At 39.5% G+C, this 12,466-nt stretch overlaps 2 pseudogenes; both read left to right on the forward strand.

Annotated features, from left to right (window-relative positions):
- The window catches only part of LOC105756367 (uncharacterized), a 13,997-nt pseudogene extending 12,864 nt beyond the window's left edge, over positions 1 to 1,133 (forward strand).
- Positions 1,134 to 1,618: 485 nt separating this feature from the next.
- On the forward strand, positions 1,619 to 9,389 carry LOC105756368 (uncharacterized; annotated as a pseudogene).
- Positions 9,390 to 12,466: the final 3,077 nt, after the last annotated feature.

Here is a 12,466-nt window from a genome sequence, read left to right on the forward strand (position 1 = left end):
AAAAAAAAAGACCAGATTTACTGGCCTAAAGGAGACTGGAGAAACCCCAAGAGTATGGTCCCCAGACACCCTTTTAGCTCCGTGGTGAAGTTATCTCCAAGGTTCACCGTTCAGCCTGGTAGTGGACAGCCCTGTAAAACTAAATGAGGCTAACGAGGTACAGTAGTCCAGTGACAAGGGCCAGTAGGCAGAAGGGGACAAGGAAGCTGGTGATAGGGAACCCCAGGTTGAGTAAGGATATTGTTGATGTGAGATTGTTAACCATTGTCATAGGGCAATGTTTGTAGTAACTGTTAAATGAGAAACTATTTTGTTCTGTAAGCCTTCATCTTAAGTGACAATAACAGCACAATTGGAAGAGGGTACTCAATGTCACCGAACTGTGCATGTAGAAATTTTTGAAACAGTGTATCTTTGGCTATGTGTATTTTCACCAAAAATAAAAGGTTGATAAGTTAGAGGGTTGACATGTTGTGGGGTTGTTAACCAAGGTCATAAAACAACATGTGTACTACAGTTTCATGAGAAAATATTTGTTCTGTAAGCCTTCACCTGAAGTACAATTAAAAAAAAAAAAAACCATTGCAGTCTAATCAATTCTGACATGTAGCAATCCTATGTGGAAGGCAGACTGGGCACAGAAAACGTTATAAATATGTCTCCGGTAAAAGGACCTAATGAGAATCAGCAATGGTTCTCTTGCCAGTATAGGAAAAGGGAAAATTTTTTTTTTTTCTTGTTCAGTGAGAGAGAAAAAGTTGTGAATTTTCAGGAGGAAAAATAATTCCTTTCACTTGGCAGGATTAGCAGGATTATTTGATGCAAAGCCGCAAGTTGAGAGCTGGCTACATGGCCTGTGATGACTTCATGACCCATAAATTTTTAGAAGACAGCAACTATAGCAGATAACAATAGATGCACTAGGCTAATAGCTGAGTGTTGGTGGAGAGATAGCTGCTCTTTTGGGATATAATTGAGAGAACTGTCAGACATTTTTCTAAGATCCATTGCCTGCTGTGTAGGCAGGAAAAGAAGAGGAAGAATACACTGATGAAAAATTGTTTAGTGCCAGCCCCAGAGAAGACCAGATTCAGTGTAGTTACTGTAATACTGAACAGAATGGGATTTGTTAAACTTGAACTGAATGCAGCATACATCCCAAGTTTCCACAGATGTCTCAGGTATCTAGTGCTGCTGTAACACAAGTACCAAAAGTGAGTGGCTTTAAAGAACATAAAATTATTTTCTCACTGTTCTGGGAGTTAAAAGTCCAAACCAGGGTCTTGGCCATGTTGATTTCGTCCTTGTTTGTAACCCCAGGCAGTCTTTGTTTCCTTGACATTCCTTAACTTGTAGACGGACCTCACATGGCACGAGTCTTCCCCTTTGTATGTCTCTGTGTCTATTCAGCTTTTTTTAGAACTCATAAGTAATTAGATTTAGGAAACTACCCTACACTGGTATGACCTCTTTAGCATTAAAAAAGAAAGAAAGAAAGAAAAGAAAAGAAAATCCCCATCTTTAAACAGGATCACATCCACAGGTACTAGGGACAAGAACTCAACACATATTTTTGGAGGAACACAATTAAATCCGTAACACTACATCAGTAAGAGGAATGGGCACTGAAAAGGCTGCCATGACCAAGGAAACTGTTGTAACTCCTGGTGCAGCACAGCTGGCGTTTGTTCATTAAATTTCTTAATAGGTATGTGTGGTGTCATGTGATCTTGTATTTCAGATATTCCAAGTTTCGCTGGGAGAAGATAACTGTCACTCAGCAATACTCCAAGAATTGAATTTCCTGGAAGAATTAATTTAAAAAAAAAATGTTTAAAGGTTTTCTTATGAGGGCTGGCTATCCATAATGTATATTTTAAATATTCACTCACTTGGAAATTGAGACTTAAGGGAATAACTTTATAATTTTTTTTTTAGAATTCATAAGTGAGCTCTACACTGATTAAAAATTGTGAAAATGTTAAGATTAAGGTTTCTTCTGCACTGAGGACAAAGAAAGACCGAGTGTAGTTTGAAACGACATAAGGTGAGAAGGAATATCCCTGATTTTGTTTCAGGTCTAGTACTGCTGAGTGTAGGAGTAAGTAAGAAACATGAAGATATAGGTGAAGAAAGAGGAGGAAAAGGATTTCGTAATTACAGAGCAATATAACTAGTTGACTTTCTACTTCCCACCTATACTTCAGTTAAAATTTCCTGAAAGTTTTCATCTTAGAAAAGTCAATCTAGTATTCTAACTTCTTAATTAAGAACTACAGCAGATTTAGACTTGGAGCCCTGGTACCACAGCGGTTAAGAACTACAGCTGCTAACGAAAAGGTCTGCAGTTTGAATCCACCAGCCACTCATTGGGAACTCTGTGGGGCAGTTCTGCTCTGTCCTACAGGGTTGCTATGAGTTGATTTAGAAACTAGGTTTCTCAATTTCAGGGTTATTGAAATTTTGGTCAGGATAATCCTTTGTTGCAGGAAGTTGTCCTGTGCATTGCAGGATGTTTAACAGCATCACTGTCCTCTACCTGCTAGATACTATTAGTGTGCCCCACAACCCCAGTTGTGAAATATGATCCCTGTGGGACAAAGTAACCCCAGGTTGAGAATTACTACTCTAATCAAGGGACATTTGGAAATATCTGAAGACATTTTCGGTTATCCCAACATGGGGGGAGTGTGCTACCAGCATCTAGGGAATAGAGGCCAGGGATGCTGCTGAACATTCTACAATTCCCAGCACAGCCCCCTTCAACAAAGAATCATCTCCCTAAAAATGTCAGTAATGCAAAATTGAGAACATCCACTCCATCAAAACCTCTGTGAGCAAACACATTCTTTTTTTATAATAAAAATGTAATTTGAAGTGTAGCTGAGTGAAATGTTAAAGATTCAAAATTGAATCCTAAAATTATCATCACATCAAAAGCAAACCCTGAGAACATCAAACACATAAAACAAACATTAGAAGATCAAAGCATCTGAAACAAATGTTGAGTTCTGGCGTCTCATCTTAATTAAGTGAGACTCACACAAAACTTTTCATTATGATGCATAAGCAGAAGATCTGATTAGACTTTCCAACAACAAATATAAAGCAACCAAGGTGCAATCAGTATTAACTACCATCCTGTAAGCAAGTTATAGAAAATGCACAGGGAGAAAATTTGAAAATGCAAATTCTTGAAAAAGTTTGGAGCATAAAGGTGCAGTGTACCCCTCAGCAATCTCTATGGTTCCAGAGGATGTCTCTGAGACACTGATCAGTGTTATCTAAGGACACTGTAGAGGATGAATTTCAGTAAATGGACATTCTACTGAAACATTTCTAGCTATTTCACTGTTAATTTTAAATTCCAATCATTCTAGTGACTGTTACCAGACCCCAGTGTTCACTTAACTAACACTGTGTAGGTACCCCCTGTCTCATTTGCTCTGCTATTGAACGACATGCCTCTGTAGCTGCCTCTTCAGTTCTAGTGCTTATGAGAGGAAAAAGGCAGTTAATATAATTCTTTTACAGTGCTAAGCCTTTGTATCCAAAAACTGTTAAGTCATCAAGAGATTTTCTACATAAGTGACATCTAAACAGAGATCCTTAAATAAACAGTCTGGGACTCTGATGGTTAGGTTATGTGTCAACTTGGCTAGACTATGATTCTCAGTGGTTTGGCAGTTATGTAATGATGTAATTTGGTAGTTATGTAATAATGTAGTTATTCTCCATTTTGTGATATAATGTAATCACCTCAATGATGCAATGTGATGTGATCATCCAATCAGTTGTAAGGGGAGTTTCTTTGGCGATGTGGCCTACATACAATATATATGGATGTTCTGAAAAAGCTTTTACTTGCTCTGGATCCTGCATCTGGCTTGTCATCATCCGACCTTTGATTCTTGGGACTTGAGCCAGCAGCCTGCTGATTTAGGGATTTGTCAGCATCTGAAGCCCGTAAGCTAGCAGCCTGCTGTCTGATCTGCTAATCTTGGGTTTGTTAGACCCTGCAGCTATGTGGGTCTGGAGACACTTCCAGCCAGATGCCTGACCCATGGACTTGGGACTTGCCAGCCTGTACAATCATGGTAGCCATTTCTTTGAGCTAAATCTCCCTCTCTCTTTGTGTGTGTGTGTGTATATATATATATATGTGTGTATATATATATATATATATATATATATATACATACAGAGGCCTGGTGGTGCAGTGGTTAAGAGCTATGCTGCTAACCTGCTAACCAAAATGTTGGCAGTTCAAATCCACCAGGTACTCCTTGAAAACTCTATGGGGCAGTTCTACTCTGTCATATAAGGTTGCTGTAAATCGGAATCGACTCGTCAACAATGGGCTTTTGGGTTTGATAGATAGATAGATAGATAGACAGACAGACAGACATCACTAGTTTTGCTTCTCTAGAGAACCCAGCCTAAGATATTTGGTACCAGGAGTGGTTCTAGAGAAACAAAGTTGTAAGGATGAGTTTTCTAAATTGGTTCTCGAGTCTGACTAATCTTAAAGGCACTGATGACTCTGCTTCAGGTAGTAAAGAAGGTGCTACTAATCTATGGAATGATGTGGCAATGTAAATATGCCAAATGTCACCACCAATTGATCACGTATTGATGAGAGGCATGGCTCTGGGTAATCGCATGTTTGATACTTCTCTACAATTTTGTCAGAATGAGAAGTATAAGGAAGCCAGCTGTTTGGTTCTGCTTTCACTAGACATAGAGGTAAAAGAGATTAGTTCAGGGCCTTAGAGTCATAGCTCAAGTGCTGCATAAAAGACCTCAAATTTGCCACTGGTGCCTGAATGAAAGCCTTATGTCTTGTATTGACAGAGCTGATATTGTGGAAAACCAAACTGAGGGTATTATCATAAGAGTGGCTGAATTACAAGGCCAATTGAATTCCCAATCGCAAATGGTATCAGAAGTTAAAGTAATGACATTGATTGGGAAGAAACGGCATCCTGAAAATTGGGATGGGGACATATGGGCGGATAATAAGGAAACTGGGACATTGAGCCCCTAAATTCTGTTGAATTACTCCTGCCAACAGAACCACCTCTTCCATCTCAACAGATTACTCCATCTTTGTCTGCTAAGCCACCTTCCCCAGGAAAATCATTATCCCTTCCATCCCCACTGGATGAGATTAACCCAAGGGAGCCTAATGAGCCTTTGTCTGAGATATCTCCTGGGGCGGTGCTTCGTGTGTTGCCTGGGCCATCGCCTCAGTTAGATACCTTACAAGACATTGCTGAATGTTCTCAAGACCTACCCACACCACCCATTTTTGCTTCTAGACCTAGCTAGGCTTAAGTCTCAGTGTGTTCCAAAAGGTGAAATACAAAGTGTGGCCCACGAGGAGGTATGCTACATTCCAAAAGAACTGCTTGACTTTCTATTATGTACAGAGACCTGGGGAATACGTGTGGGAATGACTATTAAGGGTGTGGGATAATGGTGCAAGGAACATAAAGTTGGATCAGCCTGAATTTACTGATATTGGCACGCTAAGCACAGATGCTTCATTCAATGTTTCAGCTTGAGAGGTTAGAGAAAGATATAATAGTTTATTTAGTTGGTTTGCAAAAGCATGCATTAAGTAGTGGCCTACACTAAATCAAGTTGCAGTGCCAGACCTGCCTGGGTATACGGTAGAAGGTAGTATCCAAAGGCTTATGGAATTGACACATTGGAGTGGATTTATCAGGTTAGACCCACAGACCCACACGTGGAATGCCCAGAGGACACAGACCTTTTACCACAATGGTGAGGGAAAAATTTGTGAAGGGAGCCCCAGTATCCTTGAAGAATGCTGTGATTGCTTTTATGTAAGTTGGACTTGACAGTGGGAACTGTCCTAGCTAAATTAAGACACCTAACTACAATGGGGCTTATTGGACCCTGTGGTGGTAAGGACCACGTGGCGGCACTCAATTACAAAGACAAGAAAAGCGTGGTTACCATAATGGACAGCAGAGTCAAAGCAGTAATCAGACTCATATGGACTTATGGCATTTGATACTTAGTCATGATGTCCCTAGGAGTGAAATATATGGGAAATCTGCTAAATATTTATTTGATCTGTACAAGCAGGATAATTCTAGATCAAGTGAACAGCAGTCTAAATCGAATCAATGGAATAGAGAGTCATAGGCTATCAATCAATTCCCAGACTGGAGCCAGTTTACAGATCAAGAACCTCTTGACTGAAGAGGAGGCCAGGTCCCCTTGAGGAAGAACCACACTGCATTGCCAGAAGTTTATACTTTTAGTCTTTCTCCCAGAACGTCCTAGAAGGCACCTACAGCCTTTTACGAGAGTGACTTTTCATTGAGGAAAAGGAAATCACCAAAATTTTCAAAGATTACTGGATACTGGTTCTGAATTGACACTAATTCTGGGGGAACCAAGATGTCACTGTCACCCACCAGTCAGAGTTGGGGCATATGATTCTCTGGCTATTAATGGAGTCTAGATCAAGTTTTTGTCACAGTGGGTCACTGGATCCCTGAACACACCCTTCAGTGATTTCCCTGGTTTCAGAATGTGTAACTGGAATAGACACACTCAACAACTGTCAGAACACCCACATCGGATCTCTGACATGTGGAGTAAGGGTATTATGGTAAGAAAAGACAGTGGGAGCCATTAGAACTGCCTCTACCAGGGAAAAGAGTAAGCCAAATGCAATACTGTATTCCTGGATGGATTGCAGAGATTAATGCCACCATTAAGGACTTGAAGGATGCAGGGATAGGGATTCCCACCACATACCCCGTTCAATTTACCTATTTGGCCTATGCAAAACACAGATGGATCTTGGAGAATGACAATGGATTATTGTAAACATAACCAGGTGGTGACCCAACTGCAGCTGCACTTCCAGGTTTGGTTTCATTGCTTGAGCAAATTAATATATCACCTGGTACTGATACATAGTCATATTAATCTGGTGAATGCCTTTTTCTTGATTACAGTTTCGACAGATTGCCGGAAGCAATTTGCCTTCAGCTGGCAAGGCCAGCAATACACTTTTACTGTTCTACCCCAGTAGCATATTAACTCTCCAGATGCATGTCATAACTCAGTGTGCATTGACCTTGATAAACTTTCCTTCAACAGGATGTCACATGGTTCCATTACATTCACACCATTATGCTGATTGGATCTAGTAAGAAAGAAGTGTCAATGATTCTGGACTTATGGTAAAACATTTGTGTGCTAGAGAGTGGAAAATTAATCCCACAAAAATTCAGGCATCTTCCACTTCAGTGAAATTTCTAGGAGTCCAGTGGTGTGGAGCGTGAGGAGACATTCCTTCTAAATTGAAGGATAACTTGTTGAATTTGTCTCCTCCAACAACTAAAAAGGAGGTAAAATGCCTGGTGGGACTCTTTGGACTTTGGAGGTAGCATATCCCTCATTTGGGTATGCTACTCCATCCTATTTATCAAGTGACTAGAAAAGCTGCTAGTTTTGCATGGGGCCAAGAACAAGAGAACACTCCACAACAAGTTCAGACTGCTGTGGAAGGCACTCTATCGCTTGGGCCATATGATCTATCTAGTCCAATGTGCTTGAAGTATCAGTGGCAGACAGAGATGCTGTCTGGAGTCTTTGGCAGGCACCTACTGAAGAATAACAATGTCAACCCTTAGGATTTTGGAGCAAAGCCCTTTCATCCTATGCAGATAACTACTCTCTTTTAAGAAAAGTTTTTGGCTTGTTATTGGGTCTTAGTAGAGACTGAACACTTAATCATGGGCCAGCAAGTCATCATGTGGACTGAGCTTCCCATCATGCAATGGGTGTTGTCTGACCTACAGAGTCATAAAGTCAGACGTGCACAGCAGCACTCCATCATTAAATGGAAGTGGTATATACGAAATCAGTCCCAAGCAGGACCTGAAGTCACAAGTAAGTTGCATGAGGAAGTGGCCCAAATACTCATGGTCTCCACTCCTGTCACATTACCTGCCATCTCCCTTTCTGCACCTATGACGTCATGAGGAGTTCCTTCTGATGAGTTGACTGAGGAAGAGAAATCTTGTGCCTGGTTTACAGACGATTCTGCACTGTATGTAGGCATCACTCATAAGTGGACAGCAGCAGCACTACACCCCCTTCTGGCACCTCCCTGAAAGGCAATGGTGAAGAGAAATCCTTCCAATGGGCAGAACTTCGAGCCGTGCACCTGGTTGTTCACTTTGCTTAGAAGAAATGGCCAAATGTATGATCATATACTGATTCATGAGCTGTGGCCAATGGTTTGGCTGGATGGTCAGAAATTTGGAAAGAACATGATTGGAAAATTGGTGACAAGAATGTATGGGGAAGAGATATGTAGATAGACTTCTCCAAATGGGCCAAAGAAGTGAAGACATTTGCATCTTATGTGAATGCTCACCAAACAGTGACCTTGGCAGGGGACGATTTTAACAATCAAGTGGATAGGATGACGCATTCTATGGATACCAGTCAGCCCCTTTTCCCAGTCACTCCTGTCATTGTCCAATGGGCTCATGAATAAAGTGGCCATTGTAGCAGAGATGGAGGTTATGCATGGGCTGAGCAACACCAAGGCCAACTTGGCTACAGCCACTGCTGAATGAACAATCTGACAGCAGCAGAGACCAACTCTAAGTCCCAGATATGGCACCATTCCTCAAGGTGATCAGCCAGCAACCTGGTGGCAGGTTGATTACATTGGACCACTTCTATTATATGAAAGGTGGTGTTTTGTTCAACTGGAATAGACACTTACTCTGGATATAGATTTCTCTTCCCTGTATGCAATGCTTCTGCCAAAACTACCATCTGTGGACTAACAGAATGCCTTATCCACCATCATAGTATCCCACACAGCTTTGCTTCAGATCAAAGGACTCACTTCACATAAATGAAGTGTGGCAATGGGCCAATGCTCATGGAATTCACTGGTCTTACTATGTTTCCCAACATCCTGAAGAAGCTGGCTTGATAAAACAATCGAATAACCTTCCAAAGACACTATCATGGTGCCAGCTAGGTGGCAAAACCTTGCAGGGTTGGGGCAAAGTTCTCCAGGAAGCTGTATATGCTGTAAACCAGCATCCAATATATGCTGCAATTTCTCCTGTAGCCAGGATTCATGGGTCCAGAAATCAAGGGGTAGAAATGGGAGTGGCACTCTCACTATTACCCCTAGTTATCCACTCACAAAATTTTTGCTCCCTGTCCCCATGACCCTAAGCTCTATGGGTCTAGAGGTCTTATTTCCAAATGGAGAAATGATCCCACCAGGAAATATAACAATGATTCTATTGAACTGGAAGTTAAGAATGACATCCACCCACTTTAGGCTTTTTAAGTCTCTGGATCAATAGGCAAAGAAAGGTGTTACTGTATTGGCTGGTGTGATTGATCCTGAATACCAAGGGGAAATTTGACTGATACTACATAAAGTAGAGTATGTCTGGAATACAGGAGATCCTTAAGAAGTCTCTTAGTACTACCATGCCTTGTGGTTAAAGTCAATGGAAAACTGTAGCAACCCTATTATGACATGGCTATTAATGGCCTAGACCCTTCAGGAATGAAGGTTTGGGTAACTCCACCAGGCTAAGAACTACAACTAGCTGAGGTGCTTGCTGAGGGAAAAGGGAATGTGAAGTGGGTGGTGGAAGAAGGTATTTCTAAATACCAGCTACGATCACATGATCAGTTGCAGAAATGAGGACTCTAATTCTTTTAGTATTTTTCTGTTTTGTTATACTTGTATGTGTGCATCTATACATTTATATATACATTAAATTTTGTCTTATACCCTCCCTTATTCCATTACTTATTATAAAATATAATATGTACACGAGGCTAGTGAAGTTTCTGTTGCACACGTGTTAGTTGTATCATGTTAGGCACAAATATGACTTTATAATTGTATTTATTTGAAGATTATGTGTGGTTTAAGGAGATATGTAAAGGTGTCAAGTTGACATGGGGTGGACTGTGATGTGTCAACTTGGCTAGGCCATGATTCTCGTGGTTTGGCAGTTATGTGATGATATAATTTGGCAGTTATGTAATGATGTAGTTATCCTCCATTTTGTGATATAATGTAATCACCTACATGGTGTGATCTGATGTGATTAGACAATCAGTTGTAAGGGTATTTTCCTCATGGGTGTGGCCTGCATCCAATGTAGATTGACATTCTGACAAAGTTCTCCTGCTTTTGCTCACTCTGTATCCTGTGTCTGGCTCATAATCATCTGACCACCAGGTCTTGGGATTTGAGCCAGAGGCCTTTTGTATTGCCTGTCAATCTTAGGATTCATCAGCCTTCACAGCCCGTGAGTCAGCAGCCTTCCATCTGTCCTGCTGATTTGGTTTTGTCAGTCCCTGCAGCTATGTGAGTCTGGAGAAGCCTCCAGCCTGATGCTTGACCCATGGATTTAGGACTTGCCAGACTCTACAACCACATGAGCCATTTCCTTGAGATAAATCTCTCTCTCTCTTTATATATATATACATATATATATATAGAGAGAGAGAGTGTGTGTATATATATATACATATATATATACATATATACTTCACTAGTTTTACTTCTCTAGAGAACCCAGCCTAAGACAGACTGTATGATTCAAAAAAATCTAAACATTTGTCAAAAACATGCAATACACCTGTGTAAACTGGAAATAATAAGCAGTAAAGAAGGTGCTGAAATCAAAGTGAACCTGAATAACTGGTCTTTGATTCAGAATCTTTGGTCAAGGACCTAAGGAAATCTTTCAATTTTTCAACATAGCACTATGAAATCACTTGTGAAGACATCGAATAACCTGAGTTTTCAAATCAATTCTCAAATGGCCTGTATCTACATGCCTGAAGCACCTTAGTTTATTGTCTGAACGCTAATGCTTATATCTATAAAACAGTGATACCAATTTTTGCCCTGCCTACTCACAGCTATTTTTAATGAAAGAAAATATGTAAATACACTTTAAAAACTACCAAGTAGAGTGAAATACTTGAGGCATGCAGTCCCTTTTAAGTTAAGAACAAGACATGTCCTCATTGTCCACTGTTACTGAACACTACATTGATTTTTAAATTAATACTATAAAACATAATTTAGAATATAAAATCAAAATATCCAAATACTCTGAGCTTTCCTGAGTTCTCATCTTAATGAAGTAAGGCTCACAGAATACTTTTTACCAAATGAAGCATAGGGAGAAGACCTGATTAGAATTTTCAGTCTCAAATATAAAGCAACAAAGGTGCAGTTACTGATAGCATCCATTCTTATTAAAAAACAAGAGATAAAATGTCATTATTTTAGATTATGCATTTATAGACCTAGAACATATCAGACACAGATAAAATCTTTAAAACACAATTAAGGTTGCTAGATACAAAGTAAAACACACATTGACATACATATTTCACACACACATACACATAACAACAACTTAGTACTCTAATAGCAACAAGCACTTGGCTAGAAATTACAGTGAAAACTAATTCTATTAACTATAACTAATTTTTTTCAAAAAAAGATTAAAAAAACAAGAATAAATTTTCACGAGATTTTTAGTCCTGAATATTTAATGAAATTAATTGATGTATAAATTAAATGGCATAATGTGTTCCTGGATGATAACTCATTAAGAATTTTTTTTTTGAATTATCTTTTTGAATTTTAAACATTTGAACTATCAATTTATACATTCCTTCTCTCTTAAAAGTTCACTAACGACTTTTGCTTTTCTGCTGTCAGTTGATTCACTGAGTCTGAAGAAAAGATTTTACCTTTGTTTAACCACAATCTTGGATTTTTTTACCTTCCTTTTGTGAGTCCTGTTTTTCCCACATTTTCACTACTGCGCAGGATTAACCTTTATTATCATTTATCTTCATGTAGTATTCAAAGAAGAATTCCTTATATAGCATCTAATATTTAATATAATCTCATCATTGATAATCTTCAATTTTCCTCCTCTATGGGACCCATTGAAAGAGATTGCTATTTCCATTTTACCTAAGGTAAATTTTATTTGCAGCTCTTCTCTTCAACTCAATTCCCTATCATCTTCGCTTTACCCACCATTTCCACATATATTGTTTTGTACCCAAGAATACTCGGTAAATATTGATTGATCTCACAATAAAAGCAGTCTACTAATATGCTCATTTTATTATAAATTATTAATATATTTCTGAAGTTAGCCCTACAGAGAAAATCTGCCCACTGACTACTGCAAAGGAAAATAGTTCAAAGAACTTAGTTCTTGTTGACTTTTAAGAAGGGAGATGCCATGATGTGAGAGAGCCCATGAAGAGGGCTCATGAGGCAAGGAACTAAGAGTTGTTTGTAAAAACTGAGAGTAGCTTTTGCCTAACTATCAGCAAAAAGCTAGCACCCTCAGTGAGACAGTACACAGTACAGGGGAAACTA

This window comes from Trichechus manatus, unplaced genomic scaffold (genome assembly GCF_000243295.1).
Source record: "Trichechus manatus latirostris isolate Lorelei unplaced genomic scaffold, TriManLat1.0 scaffold00055, whole genome shotgun sequence".
In the NCBI taxonomy this organism is placed as follows: domain Eukaryota; kingdom Metazoa; phylum Chordata; class Mammalia; order Sirenia; family Trichechidae; genus Trichechus; species Trichechus manatus.